Source organism: Hyperolius riggenbachi, chromosome 12, assembly GCF_040937935.1.
Source record: "Hyperolius riggenbachi isolate aHypRig1 chromosome 12, aHypRig1.pri, whole genome shotgun sequence".
NCBI lineage: Eukaryota > Metazoa > Chordata > Amphibia > Anura > Hyperoliidae > Hyperolius > Hyperolius riggenbachi.
In genome coordinates this window covers 64,861,128-64,879,623 of record NC_090657.1, presented here as the reverse complement: position 1 = coordinate 64,879,623, position 18,496 = coordinate 64,861,128, and the positions used below count along the sequence as shown (strand labels likewise).

The 18,496-nt window shown below is 41.1% G+C and overlaps 1 protein-coding gene across 1 annotated transcript in view; it reads left to right on the top strand.

The window, feature by feature from the left end:
• Positions 1 to 13,719, top strand: part of CHD6 (chromodomain helicase DNA binding protein 6) — a 188,861-nt gene extending 175,142 nt beyond the window's left edge. The window contains exon 38 of the mRNA XM_068264246.1: positions 13,673 to 13,719. The gene's annotated coding sequence lies outside the window, so the exon portion shown is untranslated. The remainder of the gene's footprint in view (positions 1 to 13,672) is intronic.
• Positions 13,720 to 18,496: the final 4,777 nt, after the last annotated feature.

The window sequence follows — 18,496 nt, the reverse complement described above, 5'->3', positions numbered from 1 at the left end:
CTCAATGTTAAGTATAGGAAAAACGCAAACCGCTCTGAAAAACGGCACTTCAGAGCGGTTTTGCAGGCGTTTTTGTTACAGAAGCTGTTCAGTAACAGCTTTACTGTAACAATATATGAAATCTACTATACTGAAAACCGCAGCAGCAATCCGCAAAACGCTAGCAAAACGCCTCATAAAAATAAAAAAAAGCGTTTAAAAATCTGCTAGCATTTTGCGGATCTGCTAGCGGGTTTTGGTGTGCACCAGCCCTTTAACCCAGGATTGAATTTCATCCCATTCATTTGCTGACACGCCCTTTCCCATGAGAAATCTTCACCTTTTCTCAAATGGATCATCAGGGGGCTCTGTATGGCTGATATTGTGGTGAAACCCCTCCCACAGTATGATGTCATGACCAAGGCCCTGACAGTTTGCTGTCTGTGAACCTTGTTGAAGTAACAGGTTTTTCCAACCCGCCAAGCAACCATTATCTCCCTTTGTGTATAGAACTCTCAGTAATGAACATTCTGTACAAATAACCTTGCACAACTTAAGATGTCACCACAAGATACGCATTTCAGAATATAAATTAGGGAGAGGAAAGATTTAACAATGGGCAAACACTGACTAAATAATTGAATATTGTAAAAATAAGCAATTTTATTCATTATGTTTTTTACTACAGTTGCTTTTTAAACACGATGATGGGGCTGAAATAATGTTTGCAGTAGGTTAAGGTGAATCGCTCCACGGCCAAAATGGTGCTTTCCATGTTCCTCTCACTTCAGGTCCCCTTTAAGCACAGTGAGAAGCTCTGAGGCCTGTTAAGCCCGGAATCTCTCGGAACCAGAAGCGCAGTGTCAGACGAGCGTGAGTTATAGGCACACTATCGTGTTAGGCCCAAGCTGACCCCCTGCTGGCGAAAGATTTTCATGCTCGACTTACACGCTAGGATTTAAAGTGTTATTATACTTATAAGCTATGCTCAAATAACCCAATACTGAACCAGGCAATTCTAATAACAACCAGGAGGATACGTGAATATAAAAACAGTGCATAGAAGCAACATGCTGGACAAAATACCTGCGTTGTGGACCAGATGTGATTATCAAACTGCATTACAACTCCCTTCCTCTCCCCTCTGCAGCCAGGTGGGCGGGTCCAGTTAGGTGTGACCATGTGACAACCCCCTTCCAGAGCAGGTGTTGTGGCCACACTAGCTATGTGTGGAGGTAGTCATGGCAAGTAGTCATGGCAACCACACACTGTTGGGGGGAGGAGGGGATACAGTGGCCAACCTTACTATATGATGCATGGAGGTTGGTCCTCAAGCCCTTAGAATCTCAGGGGGAGGGGCGGTGACTGGTCAGAAAACCCTATAATTTTCAGCTCCGCTTCTGTCTGAGTATAATAAGTACACTAACACTTTAAACTGTTTGCCACCTCTTGTTCTGCGTCATCCTGGGGACAAGTACCACATGAAAAAGATGCCATTTTAAATCTGAAAGGTTATTTCCAAGAAATCACTACAGAATCAAGTGCTTTTTTTCTGTTTTTTTAATTTGGGATTTTTACCCATATTTTATTATGGTTACTAGTCTGGTAGCTTAGATAAAAAAATATATATAATGAATGATTGAGAGAAGCATATATTCATTTTTTTTATTTTCTGAAGAAAAAAGTAAATAGAAAGATTTTGTCCTTGAGTAGTTAACGATGCAGCCACTTAAGAGGGGCTGTGTTCTATTTTTTTAAGCCGTTGACGTGTAATTGTTACTGTTTACTGTGTCCCCCCCCCCCCCATCGTCGCAGATTGCTTTGTACAATTTTTGTTGGTGATACTTTGTTTCTTCTTTTATGTTTTGCACATAGTTGCTGTTGATTTTTTTTCTGCACTTTTGTCACAAGGGTTTTAGCATTTAGCATGGGTATAACCGCACACAGCAACCAACGGTAATACTCTCATTGGCCTGATTCTTGCCGTGGACCGGTTACAGTAGATTTCCAATTGCTATAGGCGCCATTCGCCTAAATCATCATTTTTTATTTTAGATATAATTTGGGTAATTGAAACATTTGGAAAAAAGGAAAATCTAAGAGCTTAAAGTGCACCTATTGCGTAAGTAGTGCTTAAATATGAGGAGAATGGCAGCGGTACATGATGTATTTGGTTTTCCCTATGTTGGAGGATTTGTTGGGGTTTTTGGGGGGCAGTATTGGGTTTAAAAGAGAAGTGTACTCTTCAAAAAAGTTTACTAAAGATGCCTCAGATGGCTTCCCAACCAGGTGAGTCGGGCGGGAAACGCTGCTTATTTCAGCAGTGGTTTGCCATCCAAATCTTATTTACTTTTAGGCTGGTTTCACAGTAGGACGTTACAGGCGCACGTTAGAGCAGCCTGTAATGCACCCCAACGAAAAATCAATGGGCTGTTCACAGTGCCCACATTGCGTTACATTGTAACGCAGTACGTCTACATAACGTACTGCATGCAGTACTTTACACGCGGCTAAGCCGCGTTAGACTGTTTGCACATGCTCAGTGGGGGGCGAGAGGAGGCGGGGAGATGCCGCTACAGTAGCCACGCACATGGCTACTTAATATGCACTGCATTGGCGGCTGCTGATTGGCCGGCGGGACCACGTGATGCGGAGTGTCTCACTCCGCATCACGAGGTCCCGCCGGCCAATCAGCGCCACTCTGGTAGACCTTATGCGGATAGAGCTGCCTAACGCGGCTCACTCTAACATCCTCTCCCGCATCACCATGCGTTGCGTTAGGGGCGCGTTATGCGACCTTAACGTCCCCTCTAACGCAATGTCCTGGTGTGAAAGAGGCCTTAGGGATGATCAATGATGTGCAATTTTTTTCTGAGTTTATGCAAATGTATTTTTATTTAATGCAAATATGTGCAGCTTGAAAATGGACCAATCAATTTAAACCTGGGTTTAAATTGATTGGTCCAATTTCATGCTGCACCTATTTGCATAAAAATGTACATACATTTGCATAAACTCGTAAAAATGTTCATATCATTGGTCAAGGACTTCAACGCTAGAGGGAGACAGACCTTACCTAGTATGGGTGGGTGTGGCTTAAGGAACAAAGGGTGGAGAGCTTGATATAAGCTTTCCAAAACACCCTGAGACCCCTACAACTGAAAAATAAAGCCACTGACTGCCTTCCTCTCTACTTCCTTTGGAGTATATCTCTTTCTCAAATACTGCAGGTGCACTTTAAGCTCAAATAAGCATTACAATCCTTATAGGCCAACTACACCCAAAATTGTAAAAGGCAAATTCTGTTAGGAACAAGGTTGATATGTGAATATAAACAGTGTAGTGAATGAAGTGGTGGATAGAATACCTGTTTGTGCTTTCACTGCACTACAGCTCGGTCCTTCTCTTCTCTGGATGCAGTTGGTGGGTGGATCAGTCAGATGTGACCATGTGACAGCCAAAGTGTGAAGGCCAGTAGATACCAGACTACAATTCTCAGAATACCTGTATTACAGTACAAACCATGGGTTATATGCAATTCACTTTTTTTTCATGAGTTCTCTCCTAGGAAAACATTTTTCATATTCTATTTAGAATAACGTTTCAGCACTTTGCAATTGAAAAAGTACCAACAAGTAGGTGGAAAAATACTATCAAAACTATTTTAAGTATTTTCTTGCTTGCTGGTGATTTAAAGGTGCAATTTAATGACTATTTTAAAATTTCACTTAGGAGAAAACCCAGGAGTAAATAGTAATTGCACATGGCCCCAAGTGACTATATGAGGAGGTGAAACGTGTAGACACAGGAAGCACTTGTAAGACCTCTATTTGGTAACAGTATGGTAAAAACAAAATAGGTTGTGATCCTGTGTGGATAGGTGCAGAGCTAGCTACCTCTTAATTATTATTTTTTATGCAACTGGAAAGCTTGTTCGAAAGCTAATCAGTTACACTATTCAACAAGAGTGCTTTATGAATTAGCTTTTTTCAGTTTGGGTTCAGATTGGCTTACAGTACGTAGACCACCCTTTGTAGAGTGTCACATGGTGCTGTCTGCAGTCAGCTGATCACCATATTTTCCTCCTGAACAGCAGCCATCAAACTTAGTGCACTGGTCAGTTTGTTCCTGATGATTTGAAAGACCACTAAATGTAAAAAAAATATAATTTTTTAGAAAGATTCTTGCAAATTTCCCTGCTATGTAATAAGCCACAGTCCTGCACTTAAATTGAGATTTGAAATTTGTATGACTTTGCCTGTGTACAGACATAGAAACTGACTTGGTGGTCATACATCTGCCGTAGTATCCTCTGATGCCTAAATTGACCCTATTGGGACAAATAGCGATTGGCTGGGTTTTGCTCTGCCAATTGCTCTAGTATTACCTCACAGTGGGCGGTCAACTGCCCCTCTTCCTCACAGTAGGAATGAACTTGCACACTTGGCCAGGCTCAATATTCATGAGCACATCTTTAATGTTGGTTGTTGGATAAGGCTTTGTACATGTGACAGCCATCTGGTTTTTTTTGTACTTGGCTTTTGGCTTCCACACTATTGCCCTGATAGCCTCCAGCCAGAATAACTTTTTTTGTCTTCTGGAATCTCAGGACAGGAAGTAAAAGAAAACACTCCCTCTCTGCACTATACCACCTTCAGTTTAAAAGCATTTGAATATTAACAATGACCTGAACCAATTATGCATTCATGTATGAATGCAATGGAAAATAAATAGATAAATAAAACCTTTAGGTCTTGTGTATATGGGTGTTTGTGATCAGTTGCATTTCAGTTTGATATAAGATATGGGCCTCGGCTATAGAAGAGAGAGAAACCGAGGTACAACTGATAACCTGAATTCAAACTAGTGAACCCATGTTGATCTGGTGGTGATCACCATCAACTCAAACTGATGTCAGAGTCTGTGTACACTAGCCTTAAAGGGTACCTTAGCGCTCTGTCTTTTTTTAAAAAAGGACGCCTACTCTGTGTGTGGGGAGTTGTGCAGATGCTTACTGCACCTCCTGTGTCCTGGTGTCTCCCGCCGTTCTTCACTTCCTTGTCAGTGCGGTTGTTGCCCTCCGACCCAGACATACTACACTGCGCAAACACAGTATGTCCGTTAGGGCGCCTTGTGAGCGAGCTCAAGTCATATGGCATTGCTGGGGAGCGTAGTCGCAAGGCTCCCAAGCGGATGTATTGCGCATGCGCAGCGTAGTGTGTCCGGGTCAGAAGGCACCAACTGCGCCGACCAGGAAGTGAAGTACTTCGGCAATTACAGGAGAACAGACGGAAACACCGGGCAGGGGAGGTGTGGTAAGCATCTGCACAACTCCCCACACACACAGTAGGCGTCCTTTTTAAAAAAAAAAAGCTTAAGCACTAAGGTATCCTGTAATGGGTAATATTAAAAAAATAAATACATTGATAACTAGTTTGGATTAAGGTCTCATGCGGGGTGCCTTAGAGACATGCCAGGTTGAGAAGAAACATGGTAGTACGCATTTTCTTCTGGTTATTTCTCAGCCTCTTCTTTTATAACACTATTGAGGGATTTACTAAAAGGAGATGTGCAGTGACATTTTACTGTGATACTGAAACACACAAACCAATCCGGTTAAGTGAAACACGCCACCCAATCAGGTTAACTGAGACAAGCTAACCAATCCGGTTCAGTGAAACTCCCCAACAATAACAGAACATGCTCTGCACTGATTGGTTGATTGACGTGGTAATAAAGAAATGTTGCTGCACACCTCTTTCTAATAGCAATCATGGGTCGTGGCCTATACTTTATTATAAAATGGCACTTGAATACAATTTACATCAGTCCTAATAATTTACTGCTAAGAATCTCCTTTCACCGCCTGAGATTCCCGTTGTTCCCCTTCATATATTTTATCAGAATACAAAAAAAAAAGCGAAAACCGGTCTAATGCTTGTCTTGTGAGAGTATAGGCTACTTGCAGTTTGTTGGCATCTGTTGGCAACACTTGAAATAATGCCTGTTTTGTATTCCGTAAAGCACTTTTTTTGATTTGACCATCAACTTTTTTTTTTTTTTTTTAATTTATATTTATTCACTTAAAGCAGACCTCCGTCGAAAATAATCGAAAGGACACATCAGTATTGCCAAATGACTTTATTATTTTGAGTAAAAATGCCCCTCTTTCTAGCTATGAACAGATATTTTGATGCAAAGTTCACCTAATGGCTACTAGCATAGACTAGCATAAACTAAGCTAGATGTCTCCTTTGCATCCTTTGGAGATATTTAGCTTAGTTTCTTAGGTAGCTGTTAGCTTTTCTTTAATCTTGCCATGTATTTTTTTTTTTAAATACAAAGTATTTTTATGTCCTAATCTGTAGCAGAATCAACTACTTACCTTCATTTTCTCTCTGTGAAATCCCGTTCCTCAGATATTCTTACTTCCTGTCTGTCAACTGAAAGCAATTCCACATGCAGGAAGTGGGAATCTGAGGAATGGGATTTAACAGAGACAGAGTAAAGCGATGCAGCTAATCCTGCTTTACTGGTGAACTTGCAGATATATTTTTATTCAGAGTTCCAATACACTTGAGACAAAAACTGCCACTCAAAGTTTACTCTTGTGTCTTATTGGCTGGTTATATTTTGAAGCCCAAGGGTGGCCATTCATGGGGCGATCTTTGAAATGATCGATTGAACAATTTGATCAGAGTACTTGAGAGCAAAATTGTGACTGATCACATATGTGGTTAACTACAAACGATTGTTTTTCTCAAACCACTGTAATTTTCTACTTGTGAATTGTTTTCCTGATCAAAAGATCGTTTGATGTCGAAGGCAAGATTTGACTTCAATTTTATGATTGATTCAATCTTACTGTCAAATTGACCTGTCAGACAATTGGATTGTAACTTGTATATGGCCACATTTAAGGGTGCCCACTAATGGTACAGTCTTACCAATTCTATGCAATATGAGGAATGACCTAAAATATCCACCCACAATGTATTTACTCAGTTTACCCTTCTACTTCATAGATTTGGTAAGTTTGTACACTGAAGATTGTATCATTCAAGGGCACCTCAAGTGCACACAAAACTTTAAATTTTGAGTGGATACTTATGGGTTTAGTTTTAGTGCTGCCCCTGCTGCAGCCTAATTCACCCAACAAGGGAGTCTGCATGCTCCCGCGGAGAAGAAATACAATAGAGAATCTTCGGAAGGAGGCGGAGACCTCCTCCCTATGGCAGTGACAGGTGGGCGGAGTTAGGACCTCACATCAAAATCACTGAGACTTCAATGGGTGCAATTTCCTGTTCTTTTTTTTTTTATCTTGTTGACTATTAATCACTCCTACTGTGTATATGTGTGTGTGTATATATGTATATTTATATATATATGTATGTATATGAAATATTTAAACTCTTCAATGCAATATTTTAATGTGTGTGGGTGTGTGCATCAATTCAAATATAAATATGTAGTGTAGTGTATATAGCCGCATAGAATTAAGTATGCTTTTGCAGTGTAATATGTTGTTTATCCATAACGTAAGAAAACGATATAAAGTATTCTATTGAATTAGTAAAAGAGTAGTCTATATAAATATATATTTAAAAAAATCAAAACAAAGTTTTTCTAGTTAAAATAGAAAGCCTAAAAAAAAAAAAGAAATGTTGTCCTGTTGAAGCATTTTGATGGTGATAATCTGAAAGATCTCAAGTATTTTTTACCAGCAGTATGTACATGTTACAGGACAGCCTTCAGTTATAACACAATGCAGTCTTCTCTGCAATATCCCTAAGCTACCCCTAGGCGGGAGATGACAAAAACACAGATCAGGCAATCATACATGTGGATGGCTTGGCCAGTTAGCCCACTTCAGGAGGTTTGGTTTTTCCAGCTTATTCTGACCCCTCATGCCGGTATGTCCGGCTGCTCTTCCAGGTGTATGGGTAATGAAAGATCTATCCATGAATGATTACTACTTGATGTAGATGAAATTTTAGATATGCAGCGACTCCCTTTAAGGTGACTTTGCACTACAGTAGCCAGTGGAAGACATTCATATACACTAGAGATGTCAAACTCAAGCACAGGCGGGGCCGAAATCTAAAACATAGTCTAAGTCACGGGCCACATTTTTTTTTTATCAGGATTTACCGGTAACATTTATTGGACAGTTTCAAATAAGGTGGTATAACTATAGTGACAGTGTGTGGGGGTGCTTCCTGGCCGACACATGCTCCATGTGGCATTGCTGCATACCTCTGGCCCTGAAGTCATGTCACATGATCAGGAGCTGGAGGTGTGCAGGCATCAAAAATGCAGCTTGCCGGGAAAAACGGAAGAGACTTGATGCAGCACTGGAGCAAGTAAATATTTGGATCCAAGGAGGGGGCCACATGTTAATTTAGCAGGGGGTTTGGCCCATGGGATGTTACTGTACTTAGGCTCAAAGTGACATAGTTACATAGTTACATAGTTATTTTGGTTGAAAAAAGACATACGTCCATCGAGTTCAACCAGTATAAAGTACAACACCAGCCTGCTCCCTCACATATCCCTGTTGATCCAGAGGAAGGCAAAAAAAACCCTTACAAGGCATGGTCCAATTAGCCCCTAAAGGGAAAAATTCCTTCCCGACTCCAGATGGCAATCAGATAAAATCCCTGGATCAACATCATTAGGCATTACCTAGTAATTGTAGCCATGGATGTCTTTCAACGCAAGGAAAGCATCTAAGCCCCCTTTAAATGCAGGTATAGAGTTTGCCATAACGACTTCCTGTGGCAATGCATTCCACATCTTAATCACTCTTACTGTAAAGAACCCTTTCCTAAATAAATGGCTAAAACATTTTTCCTCCATGCGCAGATCATGTCCTCTAGTCCTTTGAGAAGGCCTAGGGACAAAAAGCTCATCCGCCAAGGTATTATGTTTTTGTGACAATGTTTTTTTTTTACCAGAAACCCTGTCATCCTCTGGATGGGAAGGCAGCATAGTCTTATTCTTTTACTGCTTACAGTGATGGACATTTGCGGCCACATCCAGCCTGCAGTCCTCGTGTTTGACACCTGTGATATAGAGTATGGTGGGCCCTTGAGTAAAGGCTTAGTATTTCTGTAACATTCAGTGGATACTTCAACAGCCTATAAAAAATAAATATAAAAATGTAAAATATTAAACTCTTAAAAATGAGAAACACACAGGCTTTCTTTAAAGGATCTTTGTTGTGAAAATCTAAAAAATTTAAAATACCTGTAAACATATACAAATAAGTACTTTTCTTCCAGAGTAAAATGAGCCATAAATTATTCTTCTCCTAAGTTGCTGTCACAATAGGTAGTAGAAATCTGACAGTACCGACAGATTTTGGATTAGCCCATATTCTCATGGGGGGTTCTCAAGGTTTTCTTTATTTTTAAAATCCCTTAGTGAATGGCAGTTGCTCCGTCTAACTGCCAAAACAAGTGTGCAGGAAGGCGGCCAGCAGCTTTGTATAAATCTTTTTTTAAGGTAGTGTCTTTATAAAGAAAAAAAGCCATGCTGAGAATCCCCCATGAAGAGATGGACTAATCTAAAACCTGGTGGTTCTGTCAGATTTCTACTACCTACTGTAAGTGACAGCAACATAGGAGAAAAGTAATGTATGGATTTTACTCTGAAAGAAATGTACTTCTTATTTGCATGTGTTAAAATTTAAGATTTTCCTGACAGTTCCTCTTTAAGTTCTCCTGCCCTTAAAGGGAACCTTAACTGATCGGGGGGTATAGAGTTTTACTTACCTGGGGCTATTACCAGCCCCCTGCAGCAGTCCTGTGCCCTCGGCGCCGCTCTGGAATCCTCTGGTCCCCCACTGTCACTTAGTTTCGTTTTTGACGACTCACCAGTCGCCGGCCGCCATGCGTATTATTGGACGCATTCACCAATGCAATTAGCGCTATTGCGGACCGCAACGCGTACAAAAATACGCGTTGCCGCATTCCGCACGCGTAGATATGCGGCAACGCGTATTTTTGTACGCGTTGCGGTCCGCAATAGCGCTAATTGCATTGGTGAATGCGTCCAATAATACGCATGGCGGCCGGCGACTGGTGAGTCGTCAAAAACGAAACTAAGTGACAGCGGGGGACCAGAGGATTCCAGAGCGGCTCCGAGGGCACAGGACTGCTGCAGGGGGCTGGTAATAGCCCCAGGTAAGTAAAACTCTTTACCCCCGTTCAGTTAAGGTTCCCTTTAAGCAGCTGCCTCCAGTGACCAGGAAAGTAAGGGCAGCATCTGTGAGGCTGCATTTCCACTTGTGCGGTGCGAATCGCCGCAGTAAAAATGTGCATGCGGATGTGAATTTCGCATGCGGGTCTATGCGAATTTTCATGCGAGTTCGCATGGATGATGATGTATGCGAATTTAACCATGGCAGCGCTGGTGTGCTTTTTCCATTGTTTATATGTGAATTCGCATGAAAATTCGCATACCCAAACCTCATGCGAATTTGCTATTAAATACATTGTATGCGATTCGCATAGCGGTATGCGAATTCTGATGGCTCTGCCATGCAAATTTTTTTCTGCACAGAAAAACGCAAAGGAATCCTGACAAGTGGAAACAGTCCCATTCACTTGTATTGCTATGCGAATTTGCATGCGAAAAATGCATGCAAATTCACGATAGTGGAAATGGGCCCTTACAGAGGAGCATGTAATATGTAAATCTTAACACGCGTACAAAGAGGGCCCAATCTAGTGTAGTACTTGTGGTACTGCATCAGTATAGAAGAGAGATAGTCAATGGGACTCATACTTTTCTGGTTGCCCTACATACAAGCAGTATATGCGCATGTGGATAGTACAGTCCCCACTTGGCCTTCTGTAATGTGAGTATGGTATCATCTCTGGGAAAACAAATGTTCAAATTTTAACCCCAACTGGGGTAGAAACACTCGTGTATAGGAAAAGAAGGCGCCCCATAAAGTATAAAATATTTAAAAACTTTTTAAAAAGAAGGTAGGTGTTGGCTTACCTTCAATGACCTAAACTGTTCAATAATTTAGAGCATTTTTTTTTATAATAAACTGTCCTAAATTATCGAACACTTGTCGTCATTAAAGTGAATGTTTACCGTTTAAAAAAAGAAAGCCAGATACTCACCTAAGGAGAGGGAAGGCTCGGTCCTAATGAGCCTTCCCTCTCCTCTCCCGGTGCCCGGTCCCACGCAGGATCCCCCGTGGCAGTATTCGACCAGTTCGGTCAAATACTGCCACTTCCGCATGCCGAAGGGAGCTTTCGGAAGCCTTCGGGAGCACTCAGGCTCCCGATGACGCGGCCGCTTCATACTACGCATGCGCGAGCGCCCTCTATGACGCGCTCGCGCGTACGTAGTATCGAGCGGCCCGTCTTCGGAAGCCCGAGTGGTCCCGAAGACCTCCGAAGTCCTGGCGGCGGCGGACGTGAACGGGGAGCCAGCGCGGCACCGGGAGAGGAGAGGGAAGGCTCATTAGGACCGAGCCTTCCCTCCTTAAGTGAGTATCTGACTTTTTCTTTTTTTAAACGGTACCCATTGGCTTTAAAGATAAGCCAGCACCTTCCTTCTTTTTAACCAGTTTTTATTTCATACTTTTTGGGTCACCTCCTTTACACCAGTGTTACAAAGGAGTACTAAGCAGAAAGATCTCAAACAGTAGAATATGCACTTTGTGGTGGGCAGTTTCAGATGGCTACCAGTGTATGTTGCATCTAAGTGGAACCAATAATTGTAGTAGAAAGGTAGAAAGTTGTCAGAAATACAGTAATAGCATTTGCTAATCTCCGACCCTAAAATAATGTTGCAATGAATTTTCGTATTGCCTTCAATAGTATTGTTGAGCTGAGTGGGTTTACTTAGTAAGACTGTGCAAGGCAAAAAGCATTGACAGCATAGTGCTGTACACAACCAATCAGACATTATCCTGTATGGTCATGACATCATTAACAAGAATCTCAATTGGTGCACTTTGCATTTAGTGTTGTGCTGTTTGCAGAATTTAGTGGAGCAATGCCCAGACTTGTAAGGGTTAGAGCTGCTCTTTGGTTTTGTGGTCTGCTTACTGGTTTAGGGAACTTCCTTTTGCTTCCTTCCAAGACGGGTGTAATCAGAAGAGAAAGGACATACAGCAGTAAAAACCCCAGGGTTCAGATCATTTGGCAAGTTCTAATCCCTCACTTTCTGGACTGATCTCCCTTTATCCAAAAGTAATTATGTATAAAACACAATTCCTTTCAGATCACAGTACAGTTAGTATTGGAAGCAGCCATATTGCATGGTTATGTCAGCTAGTTTAGAGAGAGCTGTTTCTGTGAGACAAAAAAAAACAGACTGCTACTCGGGATCAGTGTAGCTGTCATCCAGAAGCTTCCAGCTTTATTTATCGAACAAGTGTAAGTTTCTCTGCTCTCACATCAACAATGTTTATACATATTTGTACTTCAAAGGAAAATCTGATAACATGACATCTGAGTAGGGTACCGCATCCTGTCTGTCTAATTACGCAAGCTCCGGGGAAGAATAAAAGTAGCCTTATTAATAATTTCAGGCACCATGTACAGGTTACTGTACTTAGCAGTTAATGTAATATGGGAAACCTGACACAGCAGAAGTGACACTGACTGTAATTCTGCTTTAAGTCTAAACTCCAAACAGTATATTATTAACTTTTTAAATGTGGCTGTCAGCTGCATTCATTAATAAACGCAGCTGACCAAACACCAAAGCAAATATTGAGCATAACTATGTAAGATGTGTAGCTTCTTGCCAGCCAGGAGACCATATATGTTTGCAGGTCTGCTTAGTGCCTCAAGCCTGGTCTCAGCCACGCCCCTTATAGGGTTGTGGAGCTTAGAAAGGGAGGATGATATCAAATAAACACTCAATTTATTTCATTTTTATGTTTTTAATTTGAAAACTGATGTCTCTAAACGGGGGTGACACACCTTAACTTTTATCCTGGAGTCCTGAAAAATATTTGCACATGAAGCTACTAGCTTAGGCCTGGATCATGTTGGCTGCCTTGCTTTATTTACTATATGAGGCTACTTGCAGCTGAGACAGCCTCTCGTTTTTTAGGTGTTATTTGGGGGCGTGACTGGCGTAACGCCGAATCGCTGTCACTTGCACATTGATTACTCCACCCCCAATGTTCATAAGGTCCGATCACATTCTAGTGATTATTCTAGTCATTATCCTGTTCTTGAAACGCACAATAAATCTGTAATAAGATATATGTATATACATTCATGCACACGCACATATATACAACATTTCCAGAAGCTTGATTGAAAAATGGCATCACGTTGTGAATGTTTAATGAACACTTTGTGTTTTTGTACACTGCATACTTTGACATGGATGAGCTGTTAAAGTGTTAAAGCCCTTTTCTGTTACTCAGTCTCATATCTGGTGCTCACAGGTTTTGCTTCTACTTTGTGTTTTCTCCTTATCATTTTGCTTCATGTTGTAGTGTTACTAATTTATCAGAACGGTCCAGAGTGTGTCCACAACAGACCTAACATTTCAGCCTTTGAGTTATTTATTTGATTTTTTTTTTCTTTTCTTTTTTTGTCACTTGTCTTTTATACACTTGGGGATTATTAATGATGTATATGTTGAAATTAAGACCTTGAAAGGCTATGTTAACTGTGCAAGTAACTGATATGTTTTCTTCATCCAGATGCTGACATCCGGGACTTTACTACATAAAAAAAATGCTGTTAATAATTCTTGTGTTGCGTCACAGCTTTGGGATGCTTGGATGTGGGTTTTTTACATGAGCTTGAGTGTTGGATGTTGAATAAGTTGATTTTTGTGATATGTTTTGGAGTCCGCTGTATAAATGCAATGCCCAATAATTTTCCATGTGGTAGGTTGACATATACTGTATAGTAGACTGGAATTCACCCATAGTGGATCTGAATGGCCTGGCAGGAGAAAAATTTGACTTACCTAGGGCCTCTTTCAGCCCCAGTTAGTCTTTGAGGTCCCTTGGTGTCTTTCAGGTCTTCTCAGTTCTTGCACTCTCACCCTAAACGTGCATACACACATCAGACTATAGTCTTTGGAAAATGAAAGATCACAGACCAATCTTACCACCCTTCCATGTAGTATGAGAGCCATACTCTACACAGTCTATTCTATGGAGCTGAACTCCCCATCAGAAACAAATCTTTGCAAGATGCTGCACACACAGATGCTGTACAGACACAAAAGATCAGTATCTGCAAAAGATCTGTTCCTGCCAAAAATCCATTCCTGCAAATTGCAATGATAGTCTATGAGATCTGCAGATCATCATACACACATGATTTAACTGACATTCATCTGCAGATCAAGCAATCATCCGCAGATCTGAAAATCCACCCTGGTGGATCTGATCTGCAGATGAATTGCTCCAGTGTGCACAGACACAAAGGATAACATTAGCAGCAGATTTAAAAACTCAAAACGCTCAGAAAAACAACTCTGGTGTGCACCAGGCCTAACAGAGTTCTATGCAAAGAGATCACCTAGCAGGGCTAAAGATGTCACCACATGTTATACATTTCAGAATGTAAATTGGGGTGAGGAAAGATTTTACAATGGGCAACTCATTGAACACTCATACAATAATTTATAATTAATATTGTAAAAGAAAAAAAAGCAATTTTCTTCATAAAGTTATTTTCCCTGCAGCTCCTCTCTAAGACAGAAACATTATTGCACGCCTCATTGCCTTTTGCAATACCTCAGAATCCCACAGCACTCCTCGGATCAGAGTCCATATTGTGCGCAACAAAAAAGGCTGTCAGGCCTGGGACCAACTAGCAGCGCTTTTCCAAGCATTTGTGATTTGTAAAGCTATGGGGGATTTAAAAAAAATGACAACCCTCAAGTGGGATCACACCCACTTGAGGGTTGTCTTACATTAGCAAGAGCTTTCCAAATCACAAAGGACTTCATGTAATTTACAGTTCAAAGCTTCTTCATTCCAAAATGCCTCCATCAATAGATATGCAGACAAGGCACGTATGAATGTGAAATGTGTGCGTCGTGGGGGAGGTGCATTTTACCTCGGGATTTTTTTTTTTTTTTACGGAAACAAATGGTCACAATTACCCACATGAGGTGGAAATAGACCAATGATTTTCAATGGCTGTTACACCCAGTGTGAATTTCACCCGCTTTCAGTATCCGGAAATCGGTTGCAGTGGAAATGGGGCAAAATCTTATAAATGTCACATATTCCTTCCAATAACAATACAGAAACCATCATCTGTGCTATAATGTTTAACATCACGGTTAACAACAAAGAGAAAATGTGTGCATCAACCAAGTAAAACCTGATACATCTGGCTTTGCAAAACTACCAATGTGTTTTATAGCCCAAAATGATAAAGAATAAAGTCCCTAAACATGGTGTACTGCACTATATACAGCAGAACCTTGGTCTGCGAGCAGAATTCGTTCCGGAAACATGCTTGTAAACCGAAGCACTCATATCAAAGGGAATTTCACCATAAAAATTAATGGAAACCCAGTTGATTCGTTTCACAATCCAAAACCGGTTATAGTAAAATAGTATAAGATAAAAATGTAAACAAGGCTTTCGCTATAACTAACAGAATGATTTTTTTTTTTTTTTTTGCTTGGCTGTAACAAGGAACTTATCCAACAACAGTTACTTTTGATTATTTTATGGAAATGTGACTTTGCACAATCTCTACACTCAGATCCTGCGGCGCTAAAAGGAGAACTATCGGCTCAGTTGGGATGTGATGCATGTAGACTTTTTTTTGCTTGTATATCAAGTCAAAATTTCCCAAAAATGTTTGCTTGTATTGCCAAGTAGGCTTTGTTTACCTCTAAAATCAAAATCGCTGACGCCAGCGATTCTCGTTTTTTGCACTTTTTTTTATCCTCCCGGGGCTTACCTGCGCTTCCATTTTGTGTACAACGCATTTCAAAGCACTTTTGCAGTGCAATTCTGTTCTTTCGCTTCCTGACGTCAGCCAGGAAGTGAATTTTTTGGCACGGAAATGAATAAATACAATGTATGTATTCATCAAAGCGTGAACGCAATCGCCTGTACCTTAACTTTTTCCTATACCTTCCATTTGTAGCAAAATCGCCCTAAAAATGGTACAGGCAGCGTTCTGCTGAGCAGATCGGAAACAAACAGCTCAGATGTGAACTCTCTCTTAGGGAATCATTGCACAAGTGCTTTCAGGGTGATTTTGCAAATCGGCGGTGCTCAAATAAATAGCAAACGCCCTAGGTGTGAACAAGCCCGTAAACCAAGTACTCTCAATCCAAGCTTTTACTGTATACCCTTATCTGGTATTACAGTATTGCAGAACAATTAGCCGCACCACTAGGTATGTACAAAAATGAAAAAGCTTTTATTAAATCCATGACAAGGAATAAAACCTTAAAACAATGGTAATTATGACACCCTAATAAATGCAATAAAGAAGTCAGCATGAACAGTATAATGCAATATAAAATGTGTATATATATATATATATATATATATATATGCTGAGAGACCTGACACATGGGTAAACCTCCTCCTGTCTACGGATGGTAGGCCTTGCACTCCCCACTTGGCGTTCTCATCTTTGGGCAGTTCTGCCCCGTCTCACCCGCTCTGTGTGGCCTCACCACGCTCTCCTCACTGTGGTCCATTCACTGTTCCCCTCTCCGGGGTCTATGCACTGTTCTCTTTTCTGGGGTCCTCAGACCCTCGGTCTCCAGTCCATTCGCCCTGTTCGCACAGCTACATCGTAGGGCACTCACACTTTCACCTTTTCTGCTCTCTGCTTGCTACACTCTGAACTCTTTTTTTCAGGTTTACCCCATAGCCTCGATTCATAAAGCATTCCCGCATGCGGAAATGCTGAAAACAGCTCACTTTACCGACCACATAGCAAAATTTGTATTCGTAAAGGCTTTTTCCGCATGAAAAGCCGACATTCGCGAGCAGAGTGATAAATCACCGCCTTGCGCGGTGATTATCTTAAGAAAAGTAACAAATGTCAATTCATAAAGATTAGAGGAAGCGGTATGCAGACGGGGATTACCGCTACCTCTGATGTGGCGAGAAGCGTGCGGAATACATTGCAGTGAATGGGACAGACCTCCCAAGCAGCAGCAGAGACAACACCGCACGGAGGGACTCTGCCAGCTTCTCCTGTTTCCGACAGCCTAACGCCAGCCTACAGCGTAATATCTCCGCACTCCTATCACAACTAGAAACATTTTTATGAATGACCACCCAGAAGGCTGAAATACCGACAGCGGTGTTTCCCCGCTCGAATTTACCTTACCGACAGCACTTTTATGAATTGAGGCCCATGTGTCAGGTCTCAGCACATATATATACATTTTATATTGCATTATACTGTTCATGATAACTTCTTTATTGCATTTATTAGGGTGTCATAATTACCATTGTTTTTATGGTTTTATTCCTTGTCATGGATTTAATACAGGCTTTTTTCATTTTTGTACATACCGAGTGGTGCGGTGTTTTGTAGGGCCAGTTCTTTTCTTGTGTGTTGGTACTGTATATATTTGATGGATAACTGAACTATGTCAGGACATCAATTGTGCTGTTAAGGTGGCATTAACAATTCAATTTGATGAACGATCGTTAGTTCTGATCATTCGTATAAACGATCGTCCAGGAAGACTACCAGACAAAAGTCTCCCAATCAATCTGAAAATTGGATTATCTTTCCTTTAAAGATGTCTTTTGTTCTGTCTCTAATTTGCAGCTCTTCCAATATCAACATAGACTCAGATGAAGGACTTGCTCCTGCCTGCCTCCCAAAAGGACTTTCTGGTATTGTTCAGTCTGATTTCCCTGCAAAAATCTTGTGTTCCTCAGAAAAATGAAGATGCCTCAGTGGTGGAGCCAAAAAAACTATTCCCATCCCTCAGCTCCCAAAACACTGCAGCCAAACCAGGTTCTTCTCCATCAACCTCCTGTAACAGCACCACAGAAACGGTAGCTATAGCCTATAGGCACTTGTGGCAGCAAAGTAAAGTCTGCCTTTGCAGAGCGATTTGTTTTTTTTTCACTTCCTGACATTAGTCAGGAAGTGAACTCTTTGACCACGAAAAAGATAAATACAATGTATTTATTCTTAAAATTGCTGGGGAAATCGCTATACAAAGTGCTTTTTCAAGCGTTTTTTGCAATTTCCCTATACCTTCCATTGAGGCAAATCGCCCCAAAAATGGTTTAGGCAGCCCTTTGGTGTGCGGATCAGAATCTAACCACTTAGATGTGAACACTCTCATAGGGAATCATTGCACAAGTGCTTATAGGGCAATTTTGCAAATCGCTGGCGCTTAAAAGAGGCTAAAAAATGCCCTATGTGTGAACAAGCGCTATGAGAGTGTTCCCACAGCAGTGTTGTGATTTTTTTTTTTTAAATCTGCAAACAGCTTGCATGTAGCATTTTTGAGCAATCCTTGCATGAATTAATATGCAAAAACGCTCATTCATTTGAAG